The sequence below is a fragment of the Columba livia genome, chromosome 1, assembly GCF_036013475.1.
Source record: "Columba livia isolate bColLiv1 breed racing homer chromosome 1, bColLiv1.pat.W.v2, whole genome shotgun sequence".
In the NCBI taxonomy this organism is placed as follows: domain Eukaryota; kingdom Metazoa; phylum Chordata; class Aves; order Columbiformes; family Columbidae; genus Columba; species Columba livia.
Window position 1 is genome coordinate 186860742 of NC_088602.1, and position 24836 is coordinate 186885577.

The window sequence follows — 24836 nt, forward strand, 5'->3', positions numbered from 1 at the left end:
GTGATTCAAGGAATAATGAGCAGAGGGTATAATAAGGCAGAGGGTAAATGATGTTGTCTGTTATCCAGGTGACATGCTAATAGCTGGGAAGATTTCAGATGAATGTTTAAAACCTAGAAGAGGCTTGAAAGAGCATCATCACAAATATGTGATTCTAAAGCTAACAAAGAGTAGTGTGCTCATTTTTGTTGGATTTGTCATACCCCTGCGCTCCCAAGGCAGGTTATATAGCTTATGGGCTGAAAATTAAGGCTACATATCTTCCAAAACTTAAAATCCAGTATACAGAGTATAAATAGGGCTTTTGAGATTTCTCAAGGGTTGAGCTTTAGGGCCATGAGAGGAGCTAGGTGTTGGATGCTGGGGGAGGATAGAGGGAAGAGTCTGTTAGATTGCCAAAGCATTGTATGCTGTAGAATGCCTTGTGGGATTTTATTTTCTAAATATGGTTTGTTAATTTTTCCCTCTTAAGAGGCAGGGCTGCTTCAGATGTTACATGTCCAAGGTATGCCTCAGAATATTCTGCTGCTTAGAAAGGACTATGGACTATTCATTCCAAATATAACAACTTTAATTGGTTTGATATCTGTGCTTACAAAGAAAAAAAGTGAAATAGCTGCGGACAGAAAATAATGCTGTTTGAGGAAGCAAAATAGAAATTGAATAGTTCAATTTACATCGAAATTACACGTTATCCAAAACAATGGGGTGTAATACCTCTCTTCCAGGAACTGAGCTACAGCTTCAGACATCTATAAATGTGGGATTGAAAACACATTACATTTCCTTCCACAATATTAGTAAAAAGTGGGATAAACTACTAAAAGAATTCAAACTAGGGATTATTAAACTCCACATAGAAAAAGTTTTTTTCAGCTCACAACAAAAATCACAAAGAGTTGGTAAAAATACTTCAAAGATGCACATTCCCGAGCTGGTGACAGTGAAGAGCCTGGATCTTACCAGATCATTTTAAAGACTGTCAGACAGATATGCTAATCTGGAGTTTCTGTCCCAGCTGCCATTTATTCACGAAAAATGTTCATAGACAAAGAAATGCTTCATTACTAAATGACCTCTTTATTACAGTTAAAAATACTGCCCTACAAATAGGAAAAGCCCCTGTACCAGTTAATAAAATGACTTTTACATACTCTGACTAACTTAATCGCATAACAAAAGGGAAAGTTTATTCTTTCTAATTCAGGAGATTGAATTCACCATGGAAAATCCTGGCTGAGGACTAAATGTAATACCAAAATATCTACAAAAAGTATGCAAAATAGGTTCAAATGGAAAATGAAAAATGAAGGAAGAAGTTAATTTAGGAAGCAGACATAGGAATCAATACATAGAAAATGCAAAGAGAAGGTCTGACCAGCCATCAGAACATCGCAGTAGTAACAAACTATGTTGTGCCACCTGTGGCTGAAACTGAATTGCTGAACACTGATTCTTCAAGGAAACAGTAGGCAAACGTGGCCAGGCAAAGTGGACGTGTTCTCTCAGTGCTGAGACGTTGAGATCTGTGATAACAGACTTTTCTATTAACACCTGTAAAGTGTTTGGGGAGGTTTTTTATTCACACAAATGTAATTTCAGAGAAATGTCTGTGATTTACTCTGGACAAATTTCAGCTATTCTCCTAGAAACATGCAGTGAAAGTCCAGGTTTGAATGAGTTAACAGAGCAATTTGGGCAGACACACAAACAAGGATAGAGGAAAAACAGCTGTAGAATCCCACAAGGCAGCAGTCCAAATTACTCGTTAGCACCAAGGTTTGGCCTACCACCTCCTGCTCAAAGCACTTATCCGAAGCTGTTGTCCTGCGTTTGATTTACTAAAAACAAAAACCAGACAAGACCACATGAAGAGAAAGTCAGTGCACATTGTAAATCTACATTTCATAACTTTGATTCCACAGTGACACTAAGCAGAGTGGGAGGAATAGAGAACAAATGTAGGGAATGTGTATTGAGATCAGTGGTATATTAGGGAAAAAGAGGAGATAACAAAGATGAGAAAAGCCCAGCTGTTATCAGGTAAGAGCTTAGTTACAGGGCATAAACCTGGAAGTAAATTGAAATTATAAGAGTTTTCATTGACTGGGGAAAGAGAACATAATACCCAAAAACGAACTAGTAAAAAGGAGCAAAAACAATTCCTCTAGGTGAAATTCTAGTAAAAACCCTGAGAACTTTCAATTCTATTTGCTTTCCTTGACCATACAGCTCTAATGACAGAAAATTTTCAGACGTTAATAAGACCAACCGTATATTTTGTATTGATTTTGTACTGCATTTATTATTTACAGAATTTGCAAGGAAGTCTGTACAGCAGATTAAAAAAAAAGTTATATATCTCCTTGTTCCAGGGATTTGCCTATTTCATTTTCTCAGAATACTGTGTTTAAAGTACATATGTGATTGAGAAGGTTTTCGTTCCAGCTATGATTTAAGCTTCTGCAGTAACATAGGTTATGTTGTTTCTCCCTGTTGTTTTCCACTTTCTTGGCAGTGTTTTGCAGATGAAAAATAACGTGTTGTTCAGTACGTGCCTTTAGGAGGGAGTGCTGGAACTTCTGGTTTCGTATCCCCACACGTGGCAAAAATGTAACACAGAGCTGGAAGGAATACACAACGTGCTGCACCTCTGATGACAGAATCACAAACCTATTTAACTCCAAATTTAAAAAACCATAAAAAGTTTCTTTAAATTACCCTTGACACAGGTCACCTTCAAGGCCTTTGAGGATAAAAGTCAGCCATGGGGAGCTGCAGTCATGGAAAGCAGCTGTAACCTCACCTTTGTTGCTGACACAGTTTTATCCAGCATAAAAAGGAATAATTTGTAGCTGAGATTATGGAAGGATCCAGAATCCTCCATTCACAACTTCATGCCTTCTAAGCCTAAGGGTGGCCAAACAATCCCTTCTCTCTGCATAAGAAATTGCACTCCCTCCTTACTGAAACAAAAATAGACAGGCTAGGACAGATAAAAATACATTACACATCCTTGTATTCACCTCCATGAACCTCAGCTGTTGTCTACAAGAACAATTTTCATAAAGAAGTGCCTGCCTGTAATTCAGCAGCAATAGTTCTTTTTCCCCATAGAAATAGTTCCTGGTTCAAGCAGGCAGGCAAATGTATGCATTCCTTTCACAGAGAAAAACATGCTCTCAGTAGTGCTCAGGTAGGCAGGCAACCAGGCATGAAACTGAAAACTTTCGGGCACAGAAAAAACAAGTGCTGGCAAATGCAGCCTCAAGTTATGGGGAAAAAAAATAATAGTAATAAAAATAAAGAGGTTGAGGGGCAGAGAACAGATCTCAGATCAACTCCTACTGTTTTTTTTCTCATATTTTCAAAACGTTTCCAGCAAAAGCATGAAGATAATTGAGTTATCCCAGCAGCAACATTTCCTGTTGCCAGAGGAAGGAGTCACAGCCTCTTTGTATTACACTGTGCAGCCTGTGACCCCTGTTCTTCAAATGTGCACACACAGGGGTGGGCTGTAAGTCTGGCCAGCACAGACCAGAGCAGCACCAGGTATCGACCTGGATCTCTGCAGGATTGAGATGCCTCACAAAGACAGCTGAATGAACCTTTGTCATCCGAAGATTCATTAAAAAGGAACAATAGAGCATTCTTCTTTTAATAAAGAGCAGGCAGGGGACGACAGGAGCACTCAGAGGGAGAGGACTAGAATGGCTCAGAAGAAAAGAACAGCAGAGAAAGGGACCAGTGCTGTGCCAGCCTGGGGTCTGCTCAGCCTCAAGCAGCAGCAGCATTAAAGCTCCTGAGCTTTAAAGACTGGTAGCAGCTTTTGGATGGGGAGAACCATTAATTTTGGTACCCTCCATTTCACAAGGTAGTAGAGAGGCTGGATCGTTTCATAACCCCATTTTCCCTGAGCAACCATCCCCATTTAAATAAATTATGGAAGCATCTGTACAGACATTTTGGGCAGCATTTCACATATCTAAGGTTTGGAGTGCAAGAAACAATAAGAAATGCCTACTCATGGGCTGAAAAGCACATTATCAGAAAAAAAGAAAGCAGGTCTGCCAAACAACCTTATTCATCAGCAAATTATACATTTCACTGGACATCATGAGAGCCCAGTTCTCTTGAGAGTGGTACTCTGGCGCCCATGTTTTTCTTTCAAGGAATATCTGCTTTCATGTCAAGTTAGTTCAAAAGAAAATATTTATTTCTGGCAGACATGCAAATGCATTTTGGGATTTGAAAATCTAGCTGAACTCTCTGATTCATATTACATATATATTACCTTTGTTTCTCTTTCGCTTCTGTCTTGATACTGAATGATTCTTATTTTTCACTGACTTTGGGTATCTATCTGGCTTTCTGAAACAGGAAGAACAATAACTATATCTCCTCTTTTCCTCCCAAGTCCAGAGATAAAACTGCTTGTTTCTGTTTATTTGCTTGTGTTTGTATGTATTTATGTGATAAGAGGCAAATGTATGTCTCATGCATGTGTAAATAAATTGTTGAGGGAAAATAAGCGAAGTGTTATCTTTTGTTCTGAAAGCTTTTAGAGTAATGTGAATATTCTTATCTTGTGCAGAAGAGGGCATGATAATGTCCATTATCCTCTGCAAGTTTTGTTGCCTGTACACACCAGCCTGGTGTTGTTCCATTGTTTCAGAGAACCATAAACGTTATCAGAGGCAACGATTCACACAGGGCATGCAATTTCTCAGTAGGCAGGTTTTAAAATTCAGAAATTTAGACAAACTCCCTGATGAGAATTAATGGGAAGCCAGAACAGAGAACTGAAAAAAAAGGCAGTGGGTTTATGGACCAGAGGACAAAAAAAACATATACCACATCCAGATCTGGGGCTCAACTGGCATGTGTCAGCTTGTAGTCAGGGTTGGAGACCATTTCTGCTGTTTTATTTGTGACAGTCTGATCAGCAGGTGAGACTTTGTAGCATCTGTGGTATTTAGTGAGAATTAATGTAGAGCTGAGCAGGTAATGGCCTTTTTTTGTGTTGAGTGGTTATCATCAGATGAGGTGTTGAAAACCTTTGCTGCCATCCAGTTAAGCCAGGCTTCAGAGCCAGTGAAAATGTCCCTACCTGTTGTCCTGTCTTCCAAGTTTAAGTTTTGTGTGAAATGAATTGGACAGGAAAAAACCTGTTTCAGCTCTTCTTTCAGACTTTCTTTTAAAATCCAGAGACTGTCTGTAAGACCACCCCATGTGTGGGCGTTGATCTCTGAGCTTTGTTCTTAGGGACAAGGAAGCAACAAAGAGACAAGCAGTTCAGAAGTATTTGGCAAGCTGTTATTTAGCCAGCAGTTTTAGTCATTCTGAATGAGTCTGAAAAGAATTTAGCCCACTCTTCTATAGCAGATTTTTGATCTATTTTTTGTTCATCTGAACTGCCTCTGTGAATGTTCAGTTATGCCAGTTCAGGGCAAGACTGAACAGAGCACAGTAAGAAGCATCAACGTATAGTCTGCTTGTCACCAGCTGCTGTTATACAGAGCTGTGGTATCTCAGATACAGAAATATCTCCTATTTCAGGGCTGATAGACACTAGGAGTTCACAGTCCCTTAAGAGGCAATGGGAGGCCTTAATGCAGCAGAAGGCCATGAGTCCAGGTGGAATAATTCAACTGATGCCGGCATGCTCTGCTCTGTTTATATTGATTACAGCTGAACCAGTTCAGGGGCTCACCACTATGTTCGGCTGTGTTGGGTTTACATGGCAAGATTTTGATAGAGGGGAGGTAGAGCAGAGCTGCAGGGGTGACTTCTGTGAGAAGACACCAGAAGCTGTCCTCATATCAGACAAAACCAGTTTCAACCAGCTCCAAGACAGACCCACTGTTGCGCAAAGCTGAGCCCAGCAGTGATGCTGGTGGTGCCTCTGTGATAATGTATTTCAGAAAGAGTAAAAAATGCTGCACAGCAGTTGTGACAGAGAAGAGTGAGAAAAGTGTGAGTGAAACAGCCCTGAAGATACCAGATGGAGAGGAAGAGGTGCTCCAGGCACCAGAGCAGAAATTTCCCTGCAACCCCTGGAGAAGACCATGGTGAAGCAGGATGTGTTTTAATACCTTGCACAAATCCTAACTAATTTACCATTAATGAAGGCCTGGCTACAATTTGAACAGGCTTTTTTGCAAATGCAATATCCAGTAGCACAGAGATTCTTTAGAGAAAATACATTAAAGCCTTACAATACACAATGTAAATAAATGTAGTTATAAAAAAATGTATTGAGCTACAGCAAAGCTGAAGAATAAGGCTTACAGTTAAATAAGAAACAAAATCAAGGGGAATTCAGTAATTCATTTTAAAAAGCCAGTCATGATTTGAGCACCATGTCACATCACCTGCTTGATTTTAGAATCTTACTAGGAAAGTTAACCCGGAGTAAGAAAAAAACAGGGTAATAATTGATAAATGCTCTTAGCCCAATCAGTTTTTCAGTAATCTTTGACTGCTAAATAATAACTATTCTTAATTTTTTGAGTGGAGGGGGAAATTGATAATGACACTGAGCAAAAGTGAAAATACAATATTGATCCTAAGTGAGCATTTTACCTGTCTCGGGTTGGTTAGGGTTAGAATTTCTATTACAAAATTTAACTTTTTTGCAGTCTTAAAGAGGTTTTATTATTATTTGTGCAATGTCCCCGGTGGACATATCTGAATGTTTCATGTTCACTCTGTAAATACAAAATAGTCTTTCCCTGTGGATTAGGTACCTCCAACCTCACAGCAACTCTAAGTACAAGGAGGTCAAGGAAAGAGAGGGGAAATAGAAGTACAAAGGACGGTATTCAGACTACACATCTCAAGGTACTTCAACCCAAGGAGAGTGCTGAGAGTACACCTGCTGTTAAGAGCTTGTGGCTTATGATGCAATCATAGAATTGTAGAAAATTGTCACTGGAGGTCGTCTGCTCCAGCCTGCTCGAAACAGGGCTAACTTTGAAGTTCAGTCACATTGCTCATGACCTTTCCAGTCAAATTCCAAACATATCCAAGGTCAGAGGCTCCACAGCCTGGATGTCTTGGTGGCCCTCTGCCAGTTTTCCAATGTATGTCTTGCAACAGCAATAACATTTCTTATTCTGATGGCTAAACTCCTGGTAATGGAGCTCTACACATGGTTAGAAATAACATACCTCTGACTCATGTTCAGCTTGCCTATAAAGACACACAAGCTCTTCTCTGCAAAGGCACTTTTGCCAGTAAAGAACGTGGCAAAGAAGACAATGTCCCTCCTTGTCCTTTGACGCCCAGTCCCATACTCGGCAGCAAGCTCTCATTTTCCTTAGTATTCCTTCTTTTGCCACAGTTCTGAAAGAGTAAAATAGATGGAGTTTGATACCGCATTCACATTGCCTGTTGTAATGCCTCATTCAGGTGCTGTTGGCTGAATTGTTTCCCTTACTTCACATGCCACAGTGGACAGCATGAATGTGGCCTAAACAAGCATGCCCAATTTCACAAATTAAGCCACTGGCAGAAGCTGGAATAGCACTCTGTCCTGTCCCTTATCCCATTCTTTCTCTTCACTTTGGTATTTTATTCGACTTTTTTGGTGAAAATGCTGCCTGGATTTGCTAGACTGAAGATGCATTAACAATGTGTCTGTATCCAAGGGAGACGCAAACCAATGCAACTTTGCAGCCTCATCTTCTGCAGAGTTGCAGTTTGAGAACCCTGCAGGCCCCAGCAGTCATTGTACCATTCCTACATCAATATGGGCATCACATCAGTATTCCTACTAGATATGACAATAAGCCGTTGAAGAGCTCCAGGAGCCTCATTTAGTGTCTTTCAGCTCACATAATAGTTTTCCACTTCTTAGGGGCTGGCTCTGGGTCCTTTTTATAAAATGAGTAGCAGTTACAGATATTAGCATCTCAGATCATGAAAGAAATCCCATTGCATAGTATTTTCAGCCTAGAATAATTGTTCCAAATGCTTAAGAAGTTGCATTGCTTTTCACTGAAGTATTGTATGCCGGAGGAAATCATTTGAGCTGAGCACTGATGAGCATACAGGCTGCTCTTGTAAGTGAAGCAGTGCTTTATGTTTCATTCTTTTTTAAGTACAATTTTGGCAAGTAGAGGAATATGAAGAAAGTATTTCAATCTCTGGACAACACATTACTGACATATATAATTTTCTGTTGACTTTGCTAACATCAGCTTGCAAAAACACTACTATTTTTCTGCCTCAGTATGAAATCCAGTCCTGGATTTAGCTGCTTTATGTGGGTAGTGGTTGTTTTTGCAGGCTAATGGAGATTAGAGACCTATTAAATGTTCAATAAGATACATCACAGTAAAAAGTTTCCAGTCAGGTATGTTAAATAGGTTTGAACAGTTTCTCTATAATATTTAGCACATACTAATATAAAACTTGAGCATGATCTGATTTACAGATAATCCTTTAGAGTAGCATCATAAAAATGTATGAGCATATAAAATGAAAAGGAAAGGGAGAAGAGCATGTGTATCTTAATAGACCAAGTACACAAAATATTGAAGTATATATTCCATTGCTTAAGGCAGAGTAATAATAAAAATTGCAATAAAAAAGAAGTGGAATATCTTTAGACTAGAAATGACCTGCCAACCCCAATTGTAAACCAAAAACAAAGTTGGAAGCATAATTTCCAACACCAGGCATTAGGTACTCCAGCCACATGTATCAGACTTCTTAATAAAAAGCAAATATATTGTTTATTAGACTCCCTAAAAGTGTGGTCAAAGATGATTAATATACATGCACTTACACATGCTCAAGTACACATGCACTGACAGGTAAGCACAGTCAAATATGGAGAAAAAAAATCAACTGAAGTATTCTGTGCATCTCCGAGAAAAACAAAACAAAACAAAACAAAAAAACAGGTTTTATTTCTCTGAATATTTACTGATCTGTTGAGAAGAAATGCTTTTGATATTGACAACTGGAAGGAGAATCTGAAGAGCATTGTTATTGGTCTCTGACCTTCTTGACCATTGCTTCTGAGAACATAAATGTATGGGCCGAAATTAATCTCTTCTGTTTTTTAGCTCTCCATATTTAAGTACTTGACTTTACCTGGGCTTTCAGATTATTATGAGAAAAAGAGCTCTCTGATCCAGATTCCTCAGATATCTTTTCAAAGGGAGATGAGGTGAATGCAGGTGAAGGTGTATACAACCATACATCTTGTGTCCCACCATTCTTACTACAGAAAGGAGCATTCCCATAACAAAACAACATTATCAAAAGTCTCACAAGCAACAATATGTACTTTGACTCCTGTTCAGGTTTTTCTCCATTTTTATTAGATCTCCTGTCTCTATAAGCTCTGCTGAAGTTTTTGAAACCCAGGCATTGCCTTCATTTCTGTCTGTAAGTACATTGGTACTTATAAGAATGTAAGTATATCAGCATTGCAACACTAATAAGTCCTCATCACCAACAATAGGGAACTTATTTGCTATCTTATTTGAAAGACTCCAGATGACAGAGGTTGGCTTTCAGATTTAAATTCACAACCCTTTTTTCTGCAATATGAGTCTGTTGATTCCAGTGGGGTTTCATTGTTGTACATGAGGTTAGAATTTAGTCTACAGTGTTCATGTACTGCTGTGTCACAGCAAAACATTTTATTTCACTATGTGGAAAGTGGTCCTCATTAGAGTCCTCTTTTCGGTTCCCTGTCACATTGATTTCAATACTCTACTTTATAAATGACATATTTTTATACTAGAAGTCAAAGGAAACTGTATCTCCAGAGCTCAAAAAATACTCATTACACGAACTTGAAATTGTTGGTCATCATGGAATTATACTCCTAATAAATTTAGACTCAAAAGTAGTTTCTTATAGGACTTACAAACGTTTTTTGCATTTAAATCCAGAAAACTCATGTGCAGATTGTTTTTGGAGAAAACAGGTTGTTATCAGTAGTTTTATCCCTAATCTGCCTCCTGTCAATTTGAAAGAGTATTATGGGTCTAATCCTGCTCTTGCTAATTCAGCGAATAAGATCAGACAGTACGTGTAAGGGCACACATGTTGCATTTATTCTGGCCTCAGCTGGGAAAGTACCTCTCTCTCTCTTCTTAATCTGCTTTTGCCCTCCTCAAATACTGCAGAGAGGATCTAGAATGGGGGTTTATGGCATTCCTCATAGAAGAAGGTCAAAAAAGATTGTGTTAGGCTTCCATGACTGCTACCTTGAGACCTTGAGAGACTAGGATACCAAAACCAGCATCCGAGACTGCATAACCGCAGAATTTTTACTCCAACAAAGCAAAATTATTTGTCTGTAAAAGGAAGAGAGAAATATTTTAATGAAGTCTCCACTGCTTAGTGTTCTTTTTTTATGGTGCCACTCGGCCTTTGGCAAGAACTACCCTGTAGCCCTAATGCATTTCTTGCGTAACAGTTCAGCTGAGTAAAAAGGGCCAGATGTAATGCAGTACATGACCTCGACAAATTCATCCCTTTTATGGGAACAGAGGAAAATAAGTCTCAATGAATTACATCTGACGTGTCCAAAAGATTTTTGGAAGAACAACAACATTTATTATACTTGTTGTTTTACGTCGCATTCTGATTTATTTTTCAAATAATGCATTATATAGTTTTATAAATGACTTAAGGTGGGGTTCTTTTAAGGATTAAGTAAATCTGCTCAAACCCTTAGCTACAAGCTAAAATGCATCAATTACTTGGATTGTCATGAAGTTTTGATTGTCTTCAGTGTTTCTCCAGCACTGTTTATAGCTTAGTCCTCTCACTGAAGCAAACACTGGTACTAACAGGAATTTGGCACCACTATTTCATTCCTACACTTTGATGAACTCTGTATTTCAGGAAAACTGACCACATTGACTGGTTTTGTTTGATTGCTCATTTGTAATAGTTGTGTAATTACTATGTCAGAAGGACAGAATGGATTCAGGTGTGATGAGTCACACTTCTCCAGTCACCAGTAACCACACCACAAAAGATGGTCCATATTGTCCACTAAGGGTCACAGACCATTGTCTCCTCAGAGCAGAAGCAGTGCCCCTCTCCCCTCTCCCTGTGGGATACCAGGAGTACCAAGTAGTAAACACATTGGCAGTACAACCACTAGCCTGCATGTCTCTTCTGCCCACCCTCTGAGCTGATGGGGTGAAACTCAGTCCTGGCCTGGGCCCTGTGCCAGCACAGCATTGAGATAAAGCTGATAAAATTCTTGAAAAGGTGACCAATGCATCCACTTAGTTCCCCCACTTAACCTTCACAGAATTGAATCACTGAGCGGGAGGACCACACGTATGGCTGTTCTCGCAGACATGTCTGTAATAATTCCTGAGGAATCATGTCCCTGGGCACCTCTTTCTTCTCTGCCTTTGTACCCTTTGTTCTTCATGCTCTTTGTGAGGTTATCCTTATGTTATCCATATGGTGACAGGCAGATTTATATAAAGGCAGGATCCCAAAGCCTGTAGGCAAAGATCTAACAAACTGAAATTTGAGGTTGAATGACCAGATGGTTATGACTGAGAGGATCAGAGATTACCAGACAGATAGAACATTTTAGGCCGGAGAGATAAGGGGAAAATCAAAGTGTAGTAATATAAAATCAGAAGGAAAAAATACTGCTCAGCTATGTTCTGATTATTGGCATAGATGGGAATTGCTGCTTTAATCCCTGAGAAGCTTCCATTAATTTGGTCTTTTATTTTTTTTTTCTTGTGAGAATTGACCTCCTGTGGATTTTTTTCTCCATTTCTTCCCACTCCCTCTGAAGAGGAACAGGCCAGTGATACACCTGCATGCCTACTTATTAAAGACAAAATGTCGTAATAGAAAGTAGAGATCTGCTAGCTCCTAAGACAAACACATTTAGTGTTTAATACTGATGAGCACATTAAAGAAAGGAAGGCCTGGAGAGAGGGCTTTAATTGCTATCTGACGTATGAGCTTGTAATAGTGCAGTGTTGGTAAGAAGAAAGGAAAACTCTCCTAATAGTTACAACCAAAATTTGCTCTACTTTGAAAGTAATGAAAAATGGTTTAGGTTTTTTAGCTGTCTAACACCCAAAACCAATCTGTGCTCTCCAGCACTTGTAACTCTTGAGATCTCACAGTCTAAGTTTGTCAGCAGGGTGAAGGATGATCTGAAATGCACCAGAGGAAAAGTAAGCAAATACGATAGGACTCAAGGTGATAAAACAATGTGATCATTCAGTCTCAGATGCTTGAAAAATTTTTACTCTTTCTATGAAAATTTTAATTAGTTCAGTTTTTGTAGTGCGAAAAGGAATCCTAAGTCTGGAAATGAAAAAGAGGATGAAAGTGGTATGGCCTACTGCTATACATTTTTGCTGCCTATTTCCTCCCCTTCTTCACAGCTGCCTCTAAGCAATCTCATCCCGTAAGAAGGGTGCTGCAGCTGGAACTGTGGGGAAAAGCAGAGTGCTAGAAAGAGAGACACAGCAGAGATCCAAGGAGAACCTCTGGTGTGGTACCAAGAAGAATTAAGCAGAGTGGCAGGGACCAGTACAAATGTGAGAGTAGAGCCTATCCTGAAAACGGTTGGGAGAAACTGGGAGGTCTCTTGCAGAAGATAAATTAATAGGAATTATGCAAAATACTTCATTAACTAATGTGCCATATCATCACAAGAAGCAATTTGAACATCAGCATTGATGGAGTCTCCTCTGCAATCAGATCTAGGTTGTGAGCTAGATCACACACATCAGATACTTACGGCTGAGAGCAATTACTCATAAAAGAAGCCCTACAGAAGCAAGTGAAGCTGTTGTTGCAAGTGGAGAGGCCAGAATCTGGTCCTCATCAGAAGCTCTCCTTCACTTGAAAATATTACTTTTGGAAAAATTGCCCTTGAAAAAATTGGACATCTCTGATTTTCAGACTACAATGACCCAGTATGTTAAATCACAGGGCTAAAAGTCAGTTTAAGAGCCCTTGCAGAGACACCAACTCCCATCTCTCACACGAGAGCAGAAGTCACTTCTGGAGATGTGTGCAACACAACACAATGTTCACAGCAGTGACATGCAGCCATACCTGTCACTCCTCTGTCTCTTGTGCCATGTAGCAGCTTAAGGCCAGCAGGTCATTTCTTCACACATTCTCTCAACACACAGCTTCTGTACAGAGCTGAAAGCCAGTGGGGACCCGGGGGGCAATTGTCAGGCAGCCCTGACCCAGTTCATGGAGAAACAGTTCTCTGAGGTGTATAATATTTTTGGACCAGGATTGCAGCCTCGACTCTCTTCTCCCAGGACACCAGCTCCATCCCCAAAACTGCACAGTTATAATGTAGGCACAAACAAGGAAGTACCTATAATAAGAAAGTCAAGGAGAAAAAGAAGAAAATCAGCGTTCAAAACACTGAAAACAACAAACCTGACAGAAGGAAAGGACAGAAAACTTGCTATATAAAGGTCTCTAAAAAGAGATTTATACTCAGTGAGAAACAAAACTAATTGAAAATGCATAAAAAGGAGAGAGCTTGACAGTCCTCATTAAATTGTTCCTGTTGTTGTAGAGATAAAAGAAACATAGTTTGAAACAAAAGGTTGAGTAGAAATTTAAAATCCAAAGACAAAATTTTCAGTGAAAGGCACAGGCAAAATTAAGCACGAGGGTTGTCAGATATCGGTTAGAGTTCCTGATTGATTTTGACAAAAAGAAAGATAAATACATCAAATATAGTTATACTCGAAGCAGAGACAGGTAGAGACTGTGAGATTATTCTTTGACGCGGCTGTGCACCTTGAGGTCAGGCTGGAGAGAGTGGCTCAGGAAATAATCTTCCAGCTATGGTCAGAGTGCTGGTTAGAAGCAGCTTTACTTACTTAGCTATTGTTTACATCAAGGGTCCAAAAACACATCCTGCAAGGCCAAGAAAGATGATCTGCAGTATATTGCTTTTATAGTGTTTTCAATTAACAATGTGATTCTAAAGGTTTGCAGTAGGTCAAAGTGTGGTTCAAAATGTTCAAGAATCACTGGTTCGGGGAATTCACTGCTTGGTGGATAAGCAGTAGGAGCCCTTATTTGCAGCACAGAAATCATTACTGAAAAGGCAATTTTTACAGTGCTTCCATGCCGATGTCTGGCATACCACAGCGTTTCTCTAAGCATGACACACAACCTTCGGAAGGGGAAAGAATTACAGTGGAGGCATAATATTAATGATTCAAAAAGTCTCATGTCACAACCCTGAGCACTGCAGTATCTAATTATTAGGCATAACGATTTGCACACAGGCTGTGTCAAATAATGATGGGAGAATTAGACACCTAAAAATGGAGCCTGCCCCCTGCAGAAGGTCAGTGTAAGCCAGTTGAGGGAAAAAAGCCCAAGTAGTGCTGTGGGACTGAATTCCTATTCCCTCACAGAATCCTGATCCATGCTACTAAGGAGGGCTACATCCTCCAAGAATATAGAGTGAGCCATCATCCTAACTGAAACAGGTTTTTCTTCCAAAACCTGAAGAAGAGAGAGGATAGGAAACAGCTTTTTTTTTTCCAAAGGGCAGGGAAATAGGTGCAGGTGTTCCCCCTGAATTCCAACCTTGATGTTCAGTGCAGTTGAGCCAACTGTTGGAGGACTGAGATCAAAAAGATTTGCTGCATGAGGAATTTGACCCTCCATGAAAGCTCCAGTCCCCAAAAGCTTTACTCACTATTGGTAGGTAAAGTATTTTCTCTATGTCATAATTCAAAAATGAAAATTAATGAGTTTAAAAAAAATATAAGACTTCTTGTAGCTGTGGTTTCATTGTGCAATTAAAACAGTACCAAATTTTAGGCTTGGCTTGCTGAGTATTTATGCATGTTATGAAATACAGGCTGCATGGAAAGAGATTGAGAAAATCCCTTTCCAGCATGCCCTATAGCATTTCTGGCATACACATGCGGAGTGTCTATACTCATATCTCTCTGGGTAGAGAAGTCTCACATAACCTTCCAAAATCCTTGCTTTTACCATTGGGCATCTAGCAAATTTTCCACAAAGCCCCAGACTTTTTAAAGAACACTGAAACTTTACTGAGTTTTACACATTTTAAAATGTGATGGAAGGATGTATAGTGGCCCAAAAGCTCTATTTCTGAAGGATCCATGAGAAAATTCAAGTACTATAAGTGATCTCTAAAAAGTTAGATTTTGAAAGGGCTCTGGCATAAAGCTTTTGAATGTAGTCTGAAACAGAGAGGGAGACATTATTAAAAAGGGGGAAAACTCATGGAAAATCTATTTCTCTACTACCCGTGAAAAGAATGGTAGTGGTCAGCATTATGAAGCATTATGCCTGAATGACTGAGAGGATTGGCAGAGAGACACTGAACCTCTCAGTTATGGGACATGAATTCAAATAGGAATGGGGTTAGTAGTGACAGAAAGTCATTACCATGTCATTGCAGTTTGCTAACGTTTAGAGATTCACTGGTGGCTTGAGTCCAATTACTCGCACACAAGAGGTCACATTACAAAATGCACTATCAAAACTGGCAGAGGTAGGCAAACCCATTTCCACTCTTTGTATTATAACATGCTGCTACCTTTCCGTATCCAAAGTTATCCATTCAAGTTTGTGTTGAGACTCAAAGCCAGTGTGGTGAAGCGTTCAAAGTCCACACTGTACAATCTGATGAAAAGAAGACTTGAGTCTCGTGGCCATTGATCCAATACTTCCCATGTGTAATAATTGCAAATTTCCCTGTTTAAACTATGTAATGCTAAGCTCCTACAGCCTGCAGAGGCAGTGCCTGGAAGCTGGGAGGGTGAGGGTTAAGCTGTCCATGGGCAGAGCAGCTCACACAGCATTTTGGTTTCTTTGCAAGAAAGGGGATATAACTATGCTCAGCTGAAACAAATTACTCTGCCAGGAAACTTTAAGTGGATTGAATGCTATAACATCTCCTCCTCCTCTCAAGGATTGGGGTGATTTAGCACTGATGGAAAGCTGAGTTGTGAGGAGCCTTGAGTGAACTCAGAAGAGTCTTTTGTTTTGCAAGGCTTGAAGTATGTGAATTGCTTCATTTTTCCTGGACTTATCTGAGCAAGCTCAGAAGCCCCTGAAAACTGGAAAAGAGCAAAAAAGACAATTAAACCAAAGCAAATAACAGTACCCCGTTTTCCCAAAAATAAGACCTACCCTGAAAATAAGCTTTAGCATGATTTTTCAGAATTTTTGAGGATGCTGGAAATATAAGCTCTACTGCAAAAATAAGCCCTAGTTACAGATAATAAAAAAAAAGACAATTTCAATAGTGTTCAGGCAACTATACATGTAAAAAAGTAATAAATTTTGGACCAAAAATTAATGTAAAACTCTGCCCTATTTTCAGGGAAACAGGGTAAATAGTCTGTCGCAGCTAATAACTTCCACTGAGGTGTTTTCTCAACTATATTCCAAATAGAAAGGCACTAAAATGTCATGAAAGAGGAAAGAGCTGAATTTTGGAGGCAAAATAACGGTAGATGTTCTCAGAAACATTACTTTCTTGACTAGTAGCTAGAAGGGGACACTAAGACCCTGGACTGTGATAAATATTCTGCTGCACAAAAGTTATAGAAAGGAATTATTATTACCTTAATGGGAAAGTTCTTGGTCTTATCTAAGTGTATGTATAGATATATATATATGTGTGTGTATATAAAAATGTGCAAAAGTAGTTTTTACTCCTGGTTTAGCAGATTCAGAGGTATGATTAGAGAAAAAATCCTGAAGTATTCAATATTTGGCAGAGATCCCTAGTGAGTTAGGTCAGTAGCAGTGTCACACTGACACCAGCTATTTTGTGTTTTCAGCTTTGCCTGAAGGATTGTAAAAACAACACTGGTCCATCGGTGGTTGTGTTAGCAAGCAAAAAACTAGCTTGGCCTAACTGGACAGTGATGAATGTGACACAATAGCCTATTTTCAAAAGAGGTGAAAATATTTGAAGCAAAACAAGTAATAAAGAGAAAGCTGTGAGGATGGGGACTTCTGTTTATTTTTAAAGAGAAGGAAATAATTCTGTTTATCATTGCAAGAACACTTTTGAAATATTATTATTATCACTATTTTAACATATTAAGTTCCAGTGTTGTCTAACGGGACTAAATAAGTGGAAGAAAAAACAGAATGTTTTTAAGTTGGAAGGTATGACAAAGGGCGAAGGCAAAGCTGCACTGCAGAAGGAGTTCTGAATTTGCTGGGAACCATCCCTAGATCTTGATCTGCTCATTAGAGTGCTGAACAGCATTAAAGCCAGCAGTGGCTAAAACCTCTGTCAGTCAGAGTTTTACTTGAACATGGGAGCAGCTGGATTTGATTCCCGAGCGAAATCAGTGCTGTGCCCAGCAGCCGTCACAAAAAAAGGCATGGCTGTCCTTGCAAACTTCCACAGTGTTTTTCTAGTGTTAATGTGATTTATACTTGAAGCAGTTTGACCTGATGGCTAATATATACTCAAAAGAAATTTGGGAATGGACTGGAAGATTAATGCTTTGTTTTGATTTTGCTGCTGTTTAGCACAAGTATTGCTACTAGAAGAAAGTCTGGAGGAGAAATTAATTGCATAAAATTTTCAGGAATATTTCTGGAATGAACATTGTACCCAAAATGTACCTAATCACAAAATGGGAAAATTCTCGTCTCCACTCCACTGAAGGTGGCACATCAAAACATACTCCTGGGCTTCAGAAAGATGCATTTGGACCTTCACCAAAATCTGTGCTTCACAGCTCAATCCTAATTTTAGTCATGATGCTGAAGTTTTGCTAAACAGTGTGTTACTAGAAGAATACAAAAATGTGTGGTGTTGTCATCTTCCTCATGCTGCTGGGGTGTCTAAGAACAGAGAGCATTCACGAACCGAGGCCAGATGGGGGAGATGTGTGGTATTTAGCAGCTGCCTTTGGAATAATTTCCCAGGAATGATGTAGCAAACCCTGGTCTCTCCTGCTGGCAATCAATGGAGCCGGCAGCTGGACTCTCTTCACAGCCAGCCTTGGCATAGTCAATGAATCTCACGTTATTCTCATTTACCACCTGTACCATGGGTTCTTCATTCAGTCTTCCCTAGGCACTATGGCCAGACCCTCACCGGAAGGCATTGCTCATGTTCCACCCCTAATCTTTAATGTGAAGAGTAGCTAAGATGGTGGTACTTCTGAAGGTGGGGCTTTTTTATATCCTGATATTCATGTTGTTTCTGGTTAATGTCTCAAGCAGGAACTGCTGGAAATTCTTTATACTCTATTGTATTTGTATCAATTTATTTAAAATGCAGAGTGTTTGGGATCAGTGTGCGCTCATCTATTCACAGGACAGAAAAGCTGCACGTCTTTAAACCTAAATGTTAATACAAATCTATGAGTGCATTTTCTTTCTCTGATTAGCACAGGTACTGAGTGAGCTATGCCATTTGAACAATTATTTTGTAATAATTATGTCATGACAGTCAGCAAGACCCCCACACTGTGCCAGAAGTCTAACAGCTCCTTTTCCTCTGTCAGTGATAAGAGGGGGCAAGTAAGGCAAATTTTACCAGCTCTCACCCATAAAGATTTGGACTGAGAAATAACAAGGATGAGAAATCAAATATTGACATCATGAGTAATAACAGCTCGCTGTCCAAGTTGGAACCAGAAAAATAAGCTATTCTGAACTTGTACATGCCTCTTCTTTGAAAACCGTGTGCAGTTCTGGTCTTGCTTTCTTGTAGGTAGTATAGAAGTGTATTAGAGAGTAGATTCTGTACGAGCTGAATATGACTTGTCAGGCTAGAAAAGACCTAAGGTAAATAGGTATGAAAAGAAAAGTAGCAGGAGGAGGGTGGCTAGAGATCACACACCGGCTGCTGTTTTGAGTATGAGGACCTGGTTGGAGGCATCCTATGAAGCAAGGAACCACAGCCAGAATAGTCAAAATGACCGTGACCAAGGAATTGCCACACAGTGTTGTGAATGCCAAAAATGTGCATCAATTTAAGGGGACAAAATAAAGCCCATGGAACTGTGATCCACTAAGGATCACTAACTACAAAGAAATTACAATTTTGCTACTTCTTGAGTCATTTGTAAGCAGTTAGAGGATGGAAGAGCATTCAAGGATATTATCATGTGTATTTAGCCTACTTTTTTTCCTTATATGTTTGTTTGCTTCAGGTTGAATTTCGGAGACTATACTAGGCTTAGTAAAGCTTTGACCTGACCTCTTACTGGTATTATTTTGTTTATTTCTAAGCCTTGAAAGACCTGGTCAGTTCATCCTATATATCTACTTGTCTGTGGGTGCATGCATTGACAAAAGAATTGTTAAAAAATTAGGTCTGGACTAAATAAGTAATACAAGTCATTGATTTTTAGCAGCAAAGACCTTGGAGCATTTTCTCTTAGAGAAGTCAGTCAGAACTGCAAGGGCAAAGATCAAATTGTCTGGTTTTATTCTTTGAGTTACTGTTGGCTTCACGTAAAATAGAATGAAAAAAGGGGAATGTCTACATCAGGGTCCAGAAAATGCAACGTATCTGAGTGACAGAGGAAAAGTATACTCTTCCTGTAATCATTTGTACCTTCTTATGAATAATTATGCAGCAAAGCATTTATTCTCTGCTTATCACCATTGTGTCTTAAAGACTTGAAATTCTGAAGTAACACAACAAAGTAATAAATGAGGTCTATGTTAAATAGATATAGTATTCTTAGGACTAACAATGATTTTAGGAAATGAAGACATTTTTACTTCTGTCTCAGTCTTCCATATCTAGCCCTGGATCATTTCACATTCACATACAGTGGTGTTTTAAAAATGTACAGGTTGAATCCTCAAGGCAACACAGTTGAAATGCTTATTTTGAAATTCCACTTAAACTTATTACCAGTAGCAATTTAAATTATCTGGTTTTGGATGTAATGTTGAAACAAATTACTAATTAGTGTCAACTTGCCAGCATTTAGTCACCAAGCAGCTTGAAAGCTCTAGGGAACAGCTTTATAACAATGTAAAGCACCCTCCTCAGACAAGGACACCATTTTGCAATTGTCAGATATAATTTGACAACTCTATAATATTGCTTTATATGTAGCACTTATTTTTCTACTCTCAAAATGGACAGATTATGTTATTCACTGATGGCCTTTTTTTAACTGATCTTGAGGTCAAAGTGGTTAACTGATATATGGTCGCTTGAAGCATATCTGCTTAGTCCTAGAGCCAACCTTGTTGCGAAGGAAATTAATTGAGATTGGTTAATTCACACATCTGTGATAGCACAAAGGCAGGGCTGAACCAGTCACTCCTTCTGGAGCATGTGGTAGTCCAGCTGATGAATTTTATTGCTGATGCACAGTCCTCCATCCACTGTAGTAAGCATAATACCCCACCAAATACATGGTGGGGTAAACATCTCCGTCACGGAAGCTGGTGCTGGAAGCCTCAATTCTGCTGTAGTCCATAATGAGCCATGATGTTACATCGTTAAAAAAGAAAAAAAAATAAAAGCCAAAAAGGGATTTGGAAGAGTAAGCCAATGCCTTCCTCAGTGGCCAGAGACCCTCAGCAGTGATTTTCATGTTCTCAGTGTCACCTTTCAGCACGATAGGGCTCGGGCACTGGCAGCGTGAGGGCACTTGCGCTTGCTGCAGAGGCCTGATACCGTGTGAAAAGTTGTGTGAAGCTCCCTTTGCCCCCAAACTCTAAAAAAGGCCTAATTTTACTTATGACTCTGGATGATGGCCAGTGTGTTGTGAGCACCACCACATTTAGGTAACACTAGGAAAGGCAGTTGGCAACTTTTGCATCAAGAATAGTTTCTCTGCTATGTTGCTTTTCTTAGTCATAAAACAAATATGCTTATTTTAGCCTCTGAAGTCTGAGAAAAACAAAACAAAACAAAATGCCACCTTAGCACTATGTCTGTGTAACTGCAATGTAGCTGTTAGGAGTCAGCTGAGCTGTGGTTTAAATAGCCCCTGTATAACAAGAACCAGGTATCATATTTTCATATTTCTGTGATGCTTTGCAGCAGCTCAGGAACAGTTAGGATGTTAAATTTTCCTATGAAGTGAGGGAAAGATGACCAAAAAAAAAGAAAAAAAAAAAAAGAAAAAATATACTCTTTACCACTTGGGGTTTAATATTTTGTGGTAAATGAAAACAGAAGGACTTTGGTTATCTCAATGTCTATCTTCAGTACAAGAAACTGGGATTGTTTCCTTGGGCAAGTTCTTTAATTTTTTACTTCTAAGTACTGAAGCCCACTTTTACAAATCTATTTAAGCTTCTTAGATAAAAGCCCTGGTGCACATGCAGAAAAAGATCCCTGAATTTTGTTGGAAATTTTGTATTTCAGAAGCTGCAAACCCAACCAGGTGCAGCAGCAATAGTTTGAATCTCTTCCTGGGAAGCCCAGGGAGCGCTGCCACTCCTGAGAAGCAGATGTGGTTTTCATCATTCATGAGTGATCATTCTGGCCAGCTCTTGGAGGAACATTTGTGGACCCCAGAGGGGACCACGTCCATCACTACTGAGCAGAAGACAGGGCAGTTGCAACAGAAGGCCCTTTGCAGCGATAAAAGCAGACGGGAAGATTATTTGCAATTCCATGCAGAATCTCCCCAGGCTGGAATAAAATTTGGAATAAACTGTGTAATGTTCTGCATCTCACACTAACAGCAATATTTTGTATTATTAGAAATTACTTTTCCAAAATCATTAGGCTATTTTAAGACCTAGGTGAGGCTACAGATTCATCATGATTACTGTTAGTGTCAGAAAGGCTGGGAATTGCTTTTCTTGCCTTCTCCCCTCTGCTGGCATGTAAGCCCATGCCCAATTGTGTGGCTGGCTGCCTAAAAGCATGGGCCAATGAGCAGCTGTATAATCCTCGCTGAGAGACTCACCAGAGCAGCCTCTGGGGCTCTGCCTGCAGCTCCTGTAGAGCAGGAAACAGCCATTAGCTGAGAGGGAAACAAGAGGGCAGATGTATCATCATCATCATCATCATCATCACCATCATCATCTCACCCAGGTGGGTAAAGCACCACCTCTGCCCAGAGCAAGAGAGCAGCTAGAGGATGGGAGGATAGACCTGGTCCTGGAGTGGCAGGGCACCGTTCTGTTAACCACCTCCAGTGCAAAAAGCTTGAATTCTGCCTGGATGACACGCTAAACCCACTGGGAAATGTGATTTGTCTCCCACACATGAAAGAAGAAAAAAAGAGACATGCTGGCTTCTACTGTTTAGTTTCCATGGATTTCGTGCTGTTTTCATTGTTCATTGGTCATAAATTCCCTTTCTTTTAAAAATAAATATTACCAATTTAATTTTAATGACTTTTCATTTATTTTACAACTCCTTCATTTTCTGACACGTTTTAAATGTTTGAAAACAGAAGTGTTACTACCTTTCATTTTCAGTAAATAAGATGGGAGCAGACAACAGATCTCAATCAATGCAATATTTTATAAAGAATGTAAATAAATTCAAAGGAGGTGGGAGAGGGCACATGTATTTGTAACATGTATTTTAAAATGTTTTTGCATTTATTTTTAATGGCGTTTATGCCCTCTAGTGTCAGTAAACGTTATTGCAGCTAGATTTTTCGAATAGTGGCAATTTTTTCCTTACATGTATCTGTTACTATTAGCCTAAACGACTTCAACGTCTGTCCTAGATTTATTCCTACTACATATGTCCTACAATTTCAGATGTTTAGTGTAGAGGTCACCACTTTGGGGGGGGGGGGCGATCTGAAATAGGCTATTGCAAATATGAATTTCTGATCTGTAAAACATACAGAACAATATTATTAAATTACATTTTCTGTTATTACTTACTTTATCCTCCAGCATACGCTTATGTTTTTCAGCATCAGATATATGTCACTCTTCAGTTAGAAAAGCAGTATTGCTTTGGTAGGTAGATGTCCACAGGTGCGTGCTGACATGGCAATGCTTACTTTACAGATTGGGCATTTGTAAACCCAAATACCTTCATGTTTCCCAATATCCTACAATAGCTCAGCCTTCTTGTGTGTTTCAAGCTGCATTTTGTGCCCCTGAATCTGTCCTGCAAAGCACTAAGAAATTGTGCCCACGTTACTCAGATCAGTACTTAGAAAGTTCCAGTATTTGCAAAATAAGGGAATCCACTGGCTTGCTGCTTTCCCTTGCAGTAAGGAACAAAATATGCAAATGTGGTCTGTCACCTGTTTAATATAAACAACTGGGACAAGCTCACATGCCCTTAAATCCATCCTTACATCCCTGTACGACGTCACTTAGTGAACGGATGTTCACAAACCTCAAGCAGCAGCGTGTCTGACCTGTCTTGACTATGTCTAGTGAAACCTGGGCATTAGTCTTACCATGTAGTTTCTGACTTGTGATTTGATAAAACTTGATCGACACATCTAGTTTGTCATAGGCTTTTCCCTCCCCTGTTCGGCTAATGAATTATAATGCACATGATTGATGACAGGGATCAGTACAACATCTCTTTTTCTTCACTTATCCAGAGCGTACAATATTGGGATGACACTTTTGACGTTACAAAATTAGATTGTCAGTACAAGTCATAAATGCCCAAAGACTGACTTGAGCTTTGGCCACACTAATAGACATATGTGGAACAACTATATACAAAGCTATGAAAAGACTGAAAATAGGACAAAAAGCATGTAAAGGAGAACGTGTTTGCAGTTACAGTCTGAAGAGGAGTAAGACAGGCGGGGTAGCACTAGATAAAACCTTGAAACTGTTCTCTTTTCAAAAGCGACCCTGTGAATATTGCTTAATAAGATGACATATTTGTTGTCTCTGTGACTGGAGAGATCAGATTTTCTGCAGAATTTAGAATTTCTTTTAGAGATCAAGTATAATTTTTCCGCTTTGAAATACAAGCACCACAAAGCTACCCTGCCATCTGAAAATGGAGTTATGTTCTTTTTTGGTTTAGACTTTTCAAGGAAGAAAGCAATTACAGGTGAGGTAAAGGAAGAAATTTTCACTTAATTTTGTCACCTGCTTCCACTGGTGGTATTTGGTGATTTATGGGTTATAACTAAAGGTAATGTTTAATCCTGCAGCAGGAACTTCATTAACAATTCTGCTCGTGCCTACACTAGACTAAAATCTGTGTCACTGTCCCCAAGGAGAACAAGGCTAACCAGGGTAAATGTAGTAAATACTCTGTTTTGTCACAAAACTGAGCAAATATGTTTCTAACCTGTGCAGGAAGGCTAATTTCTTCAAAGTCATTTTTTCTGACTGCAATTTTATTTAAACATCTCCAACACAGTGTTTATCAACAGGAGAAAAACTAATTATGTAAGAGTTGCTAATGATGTGAAAGACATTATAAGCACTAAAAAATGGACAAACAACCTTACATTTGGAAAATGTCACCGAACTACAACTTATTGGAGCCAAAATAGAAAAATAACCAAAAGCAAGTTATTTTAAAGTAAGCAGTATATGTATCTATACATCATTTTGCTCAGAATGTAAGAAAAACATTGCAAAATACCCTCATGTATTAAACAATCATCATTTTCTTATTTCACTCCATAACACTGAAATACTGTGAAAAGACATCTCCTTATGTCAAGTAGGTAGGTCCACACATAAATACTGAAATGTTAGCGATGGAACAGCTAATAGCTCCTGTCACCACTCCTAAAGCATCCGTCTCCACTTAATTCACGTAATTACAGTGTCACATTATCAACACGATGAACTGTATCCCTGAGCAACTTCAAATTAATTAGAGCCAGAAATGCCTCCTGTCCACAGCAGCCGTCAGAGACAATGTGAGCTTA

The 24836-nt window shown here is 39.3% G+C and overlaps 1 protein-coding gene across 3 annotated transcripts in view; it reads left to right on the forward strand.

The window, feature by feature from the left end:
* Positions 1 to 24836, forward strand: part of KCND2 (potassium voltage-gated channel subfamily D member 2) — a 271734-nt gene that overhangs the window by 225085 nt on the left and 21813 nt on the right. The gene's annotated exons all lie outside the window — the stretch shown is intronic.